The sequence below is a fragment of the Schistocerca nitens genome, chromosome 2 (genome assembly GCF_023898315.1).
Source record: "Schistocerca nitens isolate TAMUIC-IGC-003100 chromosome 2, iqSchNite1.1, whole genome shotgun sequence".
Classification (NCBI taxonomy): domain Eukaryota; kingdom Metazoa; phylum Arthropoda; class Insecta; order Orthoptera; family Acrididae; genus Schistocerca; species Schistocerca nitens.
This window is the reverse complement of record NC_064615.1, coordinates 147,220,019-147,234,407: the sequence shown is the minus strand read 5'-3', so window position 1 is coordinate 147,234,407 and position 14,389 is coordinate 147,220,019.

Genomic DNA, 14,389 nt, shown 5'->3' with positions numbered 1-14,389 from the left:
TTAGAATTTACGACTGTTTACCATTCTGCTGCTCCATTCCTCATTCAACTCGCAGTAGCAGAAAAGACGTACCATGGCAGTGCACATACACTGACAAAAGATGGGTGCTTAGAAATATCAAATAATATCATTTCCCACGACCAGCCACTTTCACCAACAAAGTAATATACCCGTGGAGCCCCACGTGTGCTCTAAGAGAATTATCACATCTAGATGTAATATCGTTTTCAACTGCCTAGCTGACAGGAAAGATCTTATTGTGGGCAGATATTGAGTTAACATCTCATGAGGTGAGATGTCTAAATCAACTTGTCATGTGGTGCACAACAAAGCTCAAATCCTGCCAGGCACTACTAGGGCTTCTGCAGAAAGAGACAATGTATCAGCCTTTTAAGACTGGAAAGTAGCGGTCTATGATGACCCATCATTCTCACCAGCGGAAAAATTCTCCCGCCGGAGCAGAGAAAAGGCGAATACCTCCCTCTTAAAAAAAAAGAAGCCCTGACAGAAAACCGGGGATCCAGATGCCTCAATCTTCATTCCAATTTCCTCACCAAAAATTTTGACATGCGAACATGTTCTCGCTCTTTTAATGCAGAACAATCTAAATCCCTTAACCCAGTCTCTGTAGTTAAGCCCTCCTACTCAACATCTCCCTCTCACTGTCACTGTCTGTATATGTCTCTCTCCAAATGACTGTTTTTTTTTTCTCTGCCATCGTCTCCTCTCTTACCCGCACGTTCACTGTCACTGTCTCCTCCATACTTCGGCAGCTAAAAAATTTTTATGATCCAACTTATTTTTTCCGCTATACCCTTAAACCCATTCCCTTCCCCATACAAACGCGTTAACGTTCGCCGGTCTGGGAGGGTCTAGCCCCTCCGTCCCCCACCCCACCTACCGCCAGCCTCTATATCTCCACTCATCTGTAATTTTCATTTTCCACTGTTTCCTCTCTCTTTTCCCCCCCATTACTTCTATCTTCATCTATGTCACTTTCTGTTTTGCTGTCAGTGTCTCTCACTGACCACCAGAATCTCCTCTCTCTCTTTGGCTACCACCGTTTCTCTTTCTCTTCCACTGGCATTATCTCCATCCCATCATCACTCTCTCCTCTCGCTTTGTCTCCCTTTGGCAAAGTCTCCTGTCTGTTCCACCGTCACTGTCTCACTGCTACACTCTTTCACCTCAGGGAAACGCGAATATCTTTGCATACCACAACTTTTGGTGAGGAATTAGGAACGAAGATTGAGGCAGATGAGTCACCGTTTTGTCAGTGTCTCTTGAATGGGATATTATTCGCCTTTTCCGTGCTCTGCCAGTAACATTTTTGTGCTGTTTCCCTTCTTGCCCCTGCTACAGTACGATATTCTGCTTACATAAAAAGAATTCTATATGTCTGTAATGTTTTGATAGTATGTTTACATACTTCAAAACGTTTATATACTTTGACCCTGATAAACAACAAATAAGTATGCATTATAAAATGTTAACAAAAAGAGTTTGTTTTACGTTTTTCCCGCATACTTTGCTCATCGGTCTCAATTAATAGAAAACATCCGGCTTACGATTTGTATCTCAAAAGTGTAAAATCGTTATTAGAATTATTTTGCTTTCCAGTTTTATATAATATGTAGCAGTCATTCAAGTTCTTCTCAGGCATGCTAATACCTGTTATAGCCCATTTTTGTCACTGCAGTAGCACTTAGCGTGTGCAGTGCCCATTGCTCAGAGACATCGCGTCATACAATAACAACTTTGAAAATATAGAAAATCTTACAGGAAAAGAGTCATGTCAGATAAACAGCTATTGATGTGGCTAGACGAACTGCTGGATGAAAATGTCAACATAGTAGGTTTGTCTTCAGATATTGACAAAAAGTGTGAATATGAAGAGATCGACACAGCTATTCTGAAACTGTGTCTATAGTAGCTCCTACTTCTGCAAATCATCGTATGTATCAATTTGTATTGATGACAAACTGTAGATTAAAAATTTAGTTTGCTCCCCTCAGAACCCTTTTAGTGACCCTTGAGTCCTTTCCACATGTGCACTAAGTCTGTTAAAACAACAGTTTTGGCTCATACTAGAAATTAAGCGCAGATTTTAAGTGCGTAAGTACGATAACTTTGAACCTTCTGGATCATGGTAACGGATGATGATATCTGAAAAGGTTTCACAGTTCTCCGATACCGTCATCTTAAGAACAAATGGTAAAAGTTCCCACGATTTACCATGAACAGAAATAACTGAAGTGGCCATGCCCACAAATGGTACTTTTGGTACTCAGAAATCATGGATTTTCGGGTGTATCTTGATAAGGGACAGAAGTTTTAGAAAACTGGAAAATGGCTTTTGTAGATGAATATCTAAGGAATTTACAGTTAAGATCTGAGCCATTTGCTACTGTTACCTACGCAGATAATTACGGCCCACCGAGGAAAAAAGGCTAAAATTCGGTTTCCTGCTATTTTCTTCGTACTTACGGTAACTTTCAGTCTCTGGATCTCGGCGACGGATTGCGATACATAAAAAGTTTAAAACCTCCCCGAGAATATCATCTTAGGAACGTATGGTAAAAATTATTTGGAGTTTAGAAGCTGCTATCCCAATAAATGGTACTTTCGCAGCCAAAATCATGATTTACGGAGTTTTCTCAGGCGCCATCAGTGAAAAAATGGTGCGTAGAACACACTTAACGCGAAGGAACCAACCGAGTTGCTCAATGTGCGTAGGTTGGAGGAAGTGTGTAGTGTTTAAATATTGATCCTGTACTGAAGGATAGTTAGAATGTGTCCCTTCTTCCGATAGATACACAAATGGTAGCTGGACCAAGAGCTATCCGAAACACTTGACTCCTGACCTCTGTGATCAACAGAACGCACTAATGTTTTTGGAACATACTGGTACCGCGCACTGTTGTTCACGGACCGAATACGGATCCCTGTCCACAGTGTACAAGTAGTCTCATAGACGAAATTCTATGGTCCTCCAAGCAATAGTTCGGGACTTACTTGCAAATCATACATGTTTAAAATAAAATTGAGGTCTGATATATTAGTAAGCTACGAACACCATATTTATTATCAGGCTTTAATTACACATTATATCCATGAGCTAGGAAACAGCTGGGTGGAGGTTTCCATTTAGTATTCCATACGAGGGAAAAATGCATGATTTTCAAATAATGAAATAGGCCATTTCTGCATGTACCTCTACATTTTGTATTAAAAATTTACGCAAAATGTTTAAAATGTAAAAATGAGAAATCGTGCAACACGCACTAAAGACACCTTGTTAAAATGTGAAACACGTCTAGGTGCATAAATATATTTAAAAAATTCACGTGCAGCTCGCAAAAAGGCGTTTCCATGTTAACTACTGAAATTTACGTACGGAGATATTTGATCAAATGTGCTGCAAGAGTTGTACTTCGTTAAAACGGAGCGGAAGGGAATGTCAAAAAGTTTTGCGATGTATTTCATTCACAAAAACCATTAAAACGCACCGGATCGGGTAAGAATTTCAGTCAGCAACAGGTCTTTAGAAAAACAGAATGGAACGGAATGAGTCGGAATTTCATTCACAGAGACCATTGAAAAACTGGATGGATCAGATTTTCAGAAATTTCCGCAACGCATGCATTGCCACAGACTTAAAATACAGATTGGATTGGAATGTCAAAAAGTTCCAAAATGCATTCAGGCAGACCATCTACGGATTGCTAAAGTTTCTTGGAAAGGTAGTTTTACGTTGACATTGACATATTTTGGCTACAGTCACTGATGCTGTGGTAAGGGGTTTCGTGTTTTCGTGACACTCTGTGGCTTGTATTGCTTGTATGTTTCACATTTCCTCAGGCAAATAAATTTTAATCTTTTTAACTGTTTGTGCTGTCGGCCTTAAATCTTCTAACTGATGTGATTCAGCCTACCACGATTCCCTGTGTTCTGGCATCCTTTTCATCACGATCCATCTTTCACGTTTTTTACAAAAAAAATCTACTAACTGTTTTGTCATCTTTAAACGTTTCTTTTCATAGGATTTACCTGGGTTCTTAGTTACATTCCTTTTGACAGTTCCCAGTCTCTTCGGACCTTGTCATATTTATGAATGCATCCATGACGTCATTCCGAAATTCATCTGCTTGCTGTAACTCAAGGATGCTTTGTTGCAGAATCTGCAGCGACTGCAGCGATTTGGGAGCAGCAATGGAAAAAGACTGAAGACCATCGATAGACAAGTCTCGATAATCTGAACGCCTTGGATTTCGCCAGCTTTGAGACTGACCTAGTAATATTTTTGTGTCAGGGAAGTTCACAGAACTAGGTGAACTGTCTCAAAAATGTACTGCATTTGATCCAACCAATGATCTTGAATGCGCTGTCTTGAGTCTGTGTTTAGAAGTCGTATGTGCAACGTTCTATTACCTAATCAGCTTGGGTTCAAGGAGTTAGGCATTCACTGGAAGCCTGTTTTTACGGTTTACAGAACACGGTTTGTCTAATTAAGAAACCTCTTGTCTTTAGTGTTTCCCTAGTTTGCAACTTTCGCTGGTCCAATCCCAGGTGAAGTAAAACAAATCTAACTCACTACAAATGATGTGAGTTTAGTGCCACCAGAAATAGTGATGACTGATACTCAACTTACGTTACTGACAAGCTGTTATAGAAACTTGAAATTTTTAAGAGAGAGATTGTTGATGGACATTGAAAGAAATAGTGCAGCTGTATGATAAGGTTAATTAAATTAAAGGATTTTATACACAACTAATGTGATAGCAAATAAACATGCAATATTAAACATTCAGTCAAATCACAGTTGCTCTTTCAAGTTGTCAATTTTAGTAAGTTTGTATCCCGTAAATAAGAATACAGTCGACTTGTCTAAATGTTGGACATATGCAGAAATATTAAACTTTGGTAACATACCGTTTCCTGCAGAGTTGGAATATATACAAGTTCTTGGAAAATAGAACTATGAAGTCTCTGTTGACGTTAGCATGCAATATTCTGTTTATGATGCATGGTAGTAGATGATGAATGGTTGACCGTAGATGACAAGGGACATGAGAAAGAATTTCGGGTAGCTCCGGTATATGTTACAAAGCACAATCGCAAGAAACACACAAATCTATGAAGTGGCAAGCTACTATTAGATAAAAAGCCTTTTGAATCTAGGCGGTAGTAGCAGTACTGGTCACCAGCATTCAGCTAATGTCAGAGGTGTCTGTTCTATTTTCATTCCATAGAAAAATTGTATACGAATTTGTTGACGTGTACGGTTTCAACTAGACAACAGTGAAATTCCCAGCTGCAAGAATGAGTGCTAAAAATTTACCAAGTTTTCCAACTGACAGAAATGGCCTTTTTGTAATTAATGCTGATACAAAATGTGTGTTGGGACCAGTTTCTACCTGCTGTCATAGTAGTGACATTGGTTCATATTCCGATCCGGTACATATGCACACTCTGCTCAGTATGACGTACTACACACACTCTGGCTATGACGAAGGATACTCCGTTGAAAATGTACAGCAGCTGCATATAATGATACACTGAATGGCTGTATTCAATTGCGGAGACAGTGAACTAGTTTTTATTACAAAATAAGAATATAATAATAAATCCTGAAGAAGAATCAGCATTTCGCTGAGAATAGGTATGCCATTTTTGCCAAGATCTGTTTAAAGAAGGAGATACTAAACACAGAGACCACCTCCACTTCACCAGTGCTTGAGAGAGTGCTGCACGTACCAGCTGCATTGTGATCTACAGGTGTCACAATTCAATAGCAGTCATATTTCGCAATGTCAGCAATTAAAATGGGCATCTCTTGGTCACAAACATACGCGAATAAATGACGACAGATGAAGATGACGAATATGAAATAAATCCATGTCACATTTCTATGCTGTCACCTAATTTGGGAAAAAATTATATCACTTATGAAGCGTATTGTAGTATCTCACCAAGAGCGGAAAAGCAATATACATTTCCGATTTATCGATTCACAAATTTTTTTGTGTTCTCACTCAAAAATGTGTGCATGATACTTGAACCCGCAAGTTTAACTTGGCCAGAAAGGAGTATTTCCATATGAATAGATGAGCAATGAATTGGGTTTATTAGACGATCACTTACTCCCAACAGGAAAGTTTAAGAGTTTATTAACATAAGAAATTTGGATGTGTGCCAAAGACCCTGCAGTGTAAGAAAAATACTCAAGTGTAAAACACTTAGTAAGTATTCCGTTTTAGATTTTAAAATTGACGTGCTACTCCTTGTTGACATGTTCGAAAACTTTGACGGTCTGCGTCTTAAAACATACGATCTGGATCCAGTGCATAGGTATTGGCTGCTGTACTGAGAATTGCTGCTAAAGGGCTGCAGCTTATTACCGATATTGTAAGAAGCATTATAGGGGGTATTGTACATTGTCCATGCAGACGTCTGTTGCAAACAACAGATTCATTGCCATTTATGGCGACAAAATCGATGACTCTTACGCTGCACATCTCGATAGTTGGAGCCTTAACAACTCGCTGATGATACAGTATCTTTTGGCCTCCAATTATCTTTCTTCAGAGGGTGTGTGTAACTTCAGATGTGGAAAACGTACCAGACGATTCTGCCATAGGATAAATTTTAAAAGTGGATCTCGAATATCCTGAGAGTATTCACGATTCTCATTCAGATCTACCCTTATGTCCAGAAAAAAATGTAACCACCATCTGATAGTAATAAACCAAAGATATTAAGCTCGACCTAACATGATAAGAAAACTTACGTGATTCACTACAGAAATCTGAAAGGAAAACTGCTTACAAATTAAAATGTTTTAAAAAATTTACCGAGTATTATTATTTGGATACGCTCGCTGGATGTGGCCATACATTGAGATAGATGCACAAAAACGTACGAGTGCAACCAATTTTTTTTAATTGTTCAAAGTGATCAATAACAGTAAATATGGAAAAGCCACGCAAAATTTGCGAAGTATGTCGTCCACAAAAGTAGCGATATCCTTGAAAGCCATGTACATTAGATAGAAAGCAGCTACTTTAATTGCTAAACCAAATTTTCAAAAGGCTGTCCTTTTCAACCAAAATTTATTTGGAATTGAACTGAACAGGCTTAATGTAGTCTTTGCTAACGAACTACTGTAGGAATGGACACTTACGGTATTTCAAAAACCCTTATTCCACATGTTCATTATGGATATTTATTAACATTGTTTCCAGTAAAACATGTAAAAGTGTCCTGCACAGACACCAATAGCTTAATTTATCACGTTAAAACTCCAAATACTTACGTGGATATTACCAATGATATCCATACATGGTTTGGTACTACTTTAGGTTTCCCTGTAACGACTAAAACATACCGCCGATAAATAAAAAAAAAAGTTGGAATAATGAAAGCCGAACTGAATATTAACCTGTTACCAAATTAGTCTGCCTATGGGCAAAAGTGTGCGCACTTGAGACAGAGTTAGGACGCATAATGCATAGAAGAAGCGAGCAAAACGTTCTTGTGTTAAGGAGATGGCCATCGATAATTACAGGCAAAGGTGTACTGCATTCTGAAGTGCAATGCGTAGTTGAGTGAAAGCGCTGTGTACTTTCTGCAGTTAAGTAACAAAACGTAGGTTTATCAGCACAGGATGACAAACGTGAGACTAGTGTTGTCTGAGATGTGTTAATGAAGATGATTATTGATTTTATTGTGAACAATGTAATGACCTGAAAAATGAAAACAAACATATATATGAGAAAAAATGTAAAATGTATATGCGTGTGGGAGCGTAAAATGTAACTGTAAAACTGCAATTGTAGTTTGGGATTACCAACATCTGTAAATGCGAGTCGAGTGGTTCTAGGCGCTACAGTCTGGAACCGCGCCACCGCTACGGTCGCACGTTCGAATCCTGCCTCGGATATGGATGTGTGTGATGTCCCTAGGTTAGTTAGGTTTAAGTAGTTCTAAGTTCTAGGGGACTGATGACCTCAGAAGTTAAGTCCCACAGTGCTCAGAGACACTTGAACCATTTGTAAATGCGAATGTAATTTGTAATTGATGTGACTTCACCTACTCGGACAAAAATATATCTTTCTGGTTTACTAGATGAAACACATGATCGCCAAGATAATATATTCTCATTATCTTCAGTTTGTTCTATTTCAAATATATTGTACACTTTTAGTAAAAAAATCTTATTTTGTGCGAAAATCATCATTAGATAGAGAGAATAGTGATGTGATTTAATATTAGGACTGAAGAATGCTAGTCACAAACTTCTTTGATTGGGGCTAGTTAAATTTTCTACATACATAATGAGGCTTTTGATTATGACTCTCCGTAACTAATTAATTAATGAAGAAACTACGTTACACTCTCAATGGAAGATTTTTCGATAGAAATCTTCTGATAAGTCGACGTTAATAATTTAGTGCAAAACTTCAGCAGTTGAACTCTCATTGTGTGGTGAGCGAAAACAGGTAATACATATACTACATTGGTCGAATATCAACTTGAGTCCAGTTGAGCATTGTCTCCCTGTCCGCACACCTGATAATTTGATTCTGTATGTAGACTACTCAAATTTATAAAATTTAGTTCTAAGTTCATTTTACTCTCCCGACTCTTGTAGCTGGCTGTGAACAAACTTGTTACTCTCTGTCTCTCCCTACCTATCTCTCTCTCTCTCTCTCTCTCTCTCTCTCTCTCGCATGTGAAAATAGTGTCCTGACCAGAAATGTAAACTTAATTAAAGCAAGATCAAATGACACTTTCATCTTATGGACGATTCAGCCGTAATGTTTTGGATTTCTCCAGAGGGGCAGAAGACATAGCTATGCTTGTGGCAGTACTACTGCAGTGGGTAATTAAAAATGACACAGTTTGAAACTGTTGCTAATTGGCTTTCTGGGACGCGATCTGATGCGCAGCATACGGTGTTGCCGTGCGCTCGCGTTAATAGCACGGCCGTTCCCTCGTTTGGATTAATTAAAGTAATTACGCCTATTTATTACTGAGTTAGCCGCGGCCAGAGATGGACGCCGCAGTTATTTCGTTGCTAATCTGCGGTGGACCGATATGTAACGGCTGCGCTGCGTCAGAGCAGAAACAGCGAATACTTTCCCGGTGCAGGCGAAGACCGGTTGGTGGAATCAGTAGCCGCTCTGTAAAGACCTTTTATTTGTTCTGTTTGAAAGACATTCACCAAAGATAACTGGCATTGCGACACTCGACAGTACAGAAGATAACAATATCTGCCGCTATATAATGCCACACTCAAAGCAATGAACGGTTTCTATGATAATGATGAGTTAGTTTATTGGCTAGTTATATTTTAATAATATTCGAGTGTGGTTGATTACACGCTGGCCACTGAGAGATCAGCTATTACCGTAGTCAAGCACGCATTTCGTAATCAGAATCAATGTATGCCCTCCGCATTACCAGCCATCTGGGTGAACGTGGTGCCATTTGGACCTCTCATCTACATCTACATCTACATCTACATACATACTCCGCAATCCATCATACGGTGCGTGGCAGAGGGTACCTCGCACCACAACTAGCATCTTCTCTCCCTGTTTCACTCCCAAACAGAACGAGGGAAAAATGACTGCCTATATGCCTCTGTACGAGCCCTAATCTCTCTTATCTTATCTTTGTGGTCTTTCCGCGAAATATAAGTTGGCGGCAGTAAAATTGTACTGCAGTCAGCCTCAAATGCTGGTTCTCTAAATTTCCTCAGTAGCGATTCACGAAAAGAACCCCTCCTTTCCTCCAGAGACTCCCACCCGAGTTCCTGAAGCATTTCCGTAACACTCGAGTGATGATCAAACATGCCAGTAACAAATCTAACAGTCCGCCTCTGAATTGCTTCTATGTCCTCCCTCAATCCGACCTGATAGCGATCCCAAACGCTCGAACAGTACTCAAGAATAGGTCGTATTAGTGTTTTATAAGCGGTCTCCTTTACAGATAAACCACATCTTTCCAGAATTCTACCAATGAACCGAAGACGACTGTCCGCCTTCCCCAGAACTGCCATTACATGCTTCTCCCACATCATCTCGCTCTGCAATGTTACGGCCAAATATTTTATCGACTTGACTGTGTCAAGCGCCACGCTACTAATGGAGTATTCAAATATTGCGGGACTCTTTTTGCTATTCATCTGCATTAATTTACATTTATCTATATTTAGAGTTAGCTGCCATTCTTTAGACCAATCATAAATCCCGTCCAAGACATCCTTGTATCCTCCTACAGGCACTCAACGACGACACCTTCCCGTACACCTCAGCATCATCAGCAAACAGCCGCACATTGCTATCCACCCTATACAAAAGATCATTTACGTAGATAGAAAACAACAGCGGACCTACCACACTTCCCTGGGGCACTCCAGATGATACCCTCACCTCCGATGAACACTCACCATCGACGACAACGTACTGGGTTCTATTATTTAAGAACGAGCCACTCACATATTTGGGAACCAATCCCATATGCTCTACCTTAGGAGTCTGCAGTGGGGCACCGAGTCAAACGCTTTCCGGAAGTTATGGAATATGACATCCGTCTGATAACCTTCATCCATGGTTCACAAGATATCATGTGAAAAAAGGGCGAGTTGCGTTTCGCAGTAGCGATGCTTTCTAAAGCCGTGCTGATGCATGGACAGCAACTTCTCTGTCTCAAGGAAATTCATTATATTCGAACTGAGAATATGTTCGAGAATCCTGCAACAAACCGATGTTAAGGATATTGGTCTGTAATTTTGAGGATCCCTCCTTCTACCCATCTTATATACAGGCGTCACCTGCGGTTTTTCCCAGTCGCTTAGGACTTTACTTTGGGCAAGGGATTCGCGATAAATGCAAGCTAAGTAAGGAGCCAATGCAGCAGAGTACTCTCTGTAAAACCGAATTGGAATCCCATCAGGACCAGGAGATTTATTACAATAACTTCAACCACTTCCTGTTAGTGCTTTTCCGACTTTGCCAGCTCGAGTCGAGTTGTAAAAGTTTCATCTACCATTGCTGGGGGCGCACTATCCCCAACTACGAGTAGTAATGGAGGGTGAATCTTTCTCTACACTCATAGAGGAGGAATACCTATGGAACGAGCGTCGTGTGCCACACTTTTGCCATCAACAGAAAACTTTCCTATAACGTTTCGTGTTTATATTTTGCGTTCCGAGAGAAACATTAATTTTACACATTTTCCCAGTTTAAAAAAAATGGTGCAAATGGCTCTAAGCACTATGTGCCTTAACTCCTGAGATCAGTCCCCTAGAACTCAGAACTACTTAAACCTAACTAACCTAAGGACATCACACATATCCATGCACGAGGCAGGATTCGAACCTGCGACTGTAGCGGTTGGGCGGTTCCAGACTGAAGCGCCTAGAACCGCTCGGCCACACCGGCCGGCCCTAGTTTTTACACATTCATTTAATGCACTGCTGGCAAAAAAGAAATGTAGCAAATTCGAGGTCTGTGCACACTACCGAAAGGCTATAGTATGTACATACTGAAGAGTTTTAATCTCAGTAATTTGTTTGTCACGGCCATCGGCGATCAAATGGCGCTCAGAAGCACTGTCTGTGCACTATTGGCTCTGCAGGCAGCCAGTGTGCCGAGCTTAGAGACGAACAGTGCTTCCAACACTCATTCTAGTATACAACCATGCCCCGAAGACGAGTACCTACTCCTGCTGAAGAGCTTCAGCCATTAGAATGGGGTGTCATGGGGTAGGACTGCTGGAAGTTGGATGGATGTACCGACGGATTGCTGCACTTGTTGGCCGCACTGTGATGATGATGTACCTCTGCTTCCAACATTGGTCTGTGGAACTTCCGACATTTGTAGACCAAGTTCTGGACGTCCGCATATTGGATACACATGTCAAGATTGAAACATTGTCGAGCAGCGGTGGTAGACTGAACATCAGGGACAAAATTCGGGCACACGTTGCACCAGTTGTGTCATCAGGGACCGTTGGAAACTGTCGATCAGCAGCAGCATTGAGATCACTTATGTCTCTGGCCATGCTACCAGTGACAACGACATCGCCAAGCATGGCTACTCCGATGTCGTGATAGGGTTGACTGGAGAATAAGAACAGCGCTCCATTGTTTTCAGTGATGAATATAGTTCCTGTCTGTATGCGAGTGATGGGAATACATGTGTACGGCTCTGCTTCCAACATTGTTCTGTGTAACATCCGACGTTTGTAGACCAAGTTCTGGACGTCCGCATATTGGATACACATGTCAAGATTGAAACATTATCGAGCAGCGGTAGTAGACTGAACATCAGGGACGAAATTCGGGCACACGTTGCACCAGCTGTGTCATCAGGGACCGTTGGAAGCTATCGATCAGCAGCCGGATTGTGATCACTTATGTCTCTGGTCATGCTACCAGTGACAACGACATCGCCAAGCATGGCTACTCCGATGTCGTGATAGGGTTGACTGGATAATGGAACGGCGCTCCATTGTTTTCAGTGATGAGTACAGTTTATGTCTGCATGCGAGTGATGGGAGTACATGTGTACGGCTCTGCTTCCAACATTGGTCTGTCGTGTAGCGTTGGCAGAAGAGCCAACACCGTGTTACTAGAGGAGGCCGAAGTGCACGCGTTTTAGTTCACGCAGGCTGGCGTGAGGAGGGAAGAACTATACTGACGTGAGGTCTGGAACATGACAAGGAATTAGAATTCAGAAAGCGGACGGAAGTAGTTTGATATTTAACTTTAATCCATTTAATGATGAACGTCGCTCTTGACGGTACATGAATCACAATATTATCTGTTCAGATTATAGTAACGTAATATGGCGTCTTGATAGGTCGTAGCAAATGATGTAACTGTCGTCTCTGCAAATGAGAGCGTATGTAGACAGTGAACCATCGCTAGCAAAGTCGGCTGTACAACTGGGGCGAGTGCTTGGGGGTTCCACTAGACCTGCTGTGTGGCGGCGCTCGGTCTCCAATCACTGATATTGGCGACACGGGGGTCCGACGTATACTAACGGACCGCGTCCGATTTAAAGGCTATCACCTAGCAAGTGTCGTGTCTGGCGGTGAAACCACATGTCGAACATTCCGACACTAGTAGACCAGATTCTGGACGTCCGTATAGTGGATTGGCACATCAGGATTCAAACACTGTCGATTAGCGGGTGCTAGACTGAACATCAGGGACGAAATTCGGGCCCACGATGCACCCGCTGAGTCGTCAAGGACCGTTGGAAACCGTCTATCAGCAGCAAAATTAAGATCACTTATGTCTCTGGCCAAGCTACCAGTGACAACGACATCGCCAAGCACGGCTACTCCGATGTCGCGATGGGGGTTGACTGGAGAGTGGAACGGCGCTCCATTGTCTTCTGTGATGAGTATAGGTTCTGTCTGTTGGCGAGTGATGGACATACGTGTACGGCGTTAGCTACCTATTATGGAGAGCATCCGTACATGCCGCACATGCCCCTCCCCAGGCTTCAAGTTGAAGGGAGCCACCAGTTACAACTCGCGGTCAAATTTAATGTTTCTGCAGACTAAAGTAACCAGAGGCTGCTACTACACCCGTGATATACTGCCATTCTTTGACCGGAAGGCGATGTGCTTTTTTAGCAGGATAATTGATGTCCTTGTCGCCTTCTGCGACGCAACAAGGTCTTTCATGGTGTACTACAACTGCCCTGGCAAGCAAGATCATCAGATCTCTCGCCGATTGAACGTGTATCAGACATGATGAAATGAGAACCCATTCGGATAAATTCTAGTGTCCGATTCCACTCGTCGGCTTTGAGCAAGGACGTCGTACCTAAGGCAGGGACGCTACGATAAGCAAGCTATGAAAACAACGGATCGTACTAGTAAACAAACGAATGTAGTATACGATACAATTACAACCACATTCACGCAGTTATTTACTTAGCCATGAATTATATCGAAACGAACTGAAGATAACAAAAATAATAAGTACAAGCATTAAAAACAAATTTTCATGTCTGAAAAGAAGTATGCTCGTAATTTATGCGACTTGAAAATCACAGATAATCTTTAAGTTGCATTACAGTAAAGCGTATGGTCAAGTTATACTGTTATAAAATAGCGTTAAATTTATGTTAATTACTGAGCCGGCCGGAGTGGCCAAGCAGTTCTAGGCGCTTCAGTTTGGAACCGCGAGACCGCTACGGTCGCAGGTTCGAATCTTGCCTCGGGCATGGATGTGTGTGATGTCCTTAGGTTAGTTAGGTTTAAGTGGTTCTAAGCTCTAGGGGACTGATGACCTCAGAAGTTAAGTCCCATAGTGCTCAGAGCCATTTGAACCATTTGAACCAATTACTGAATCTAATGGGAG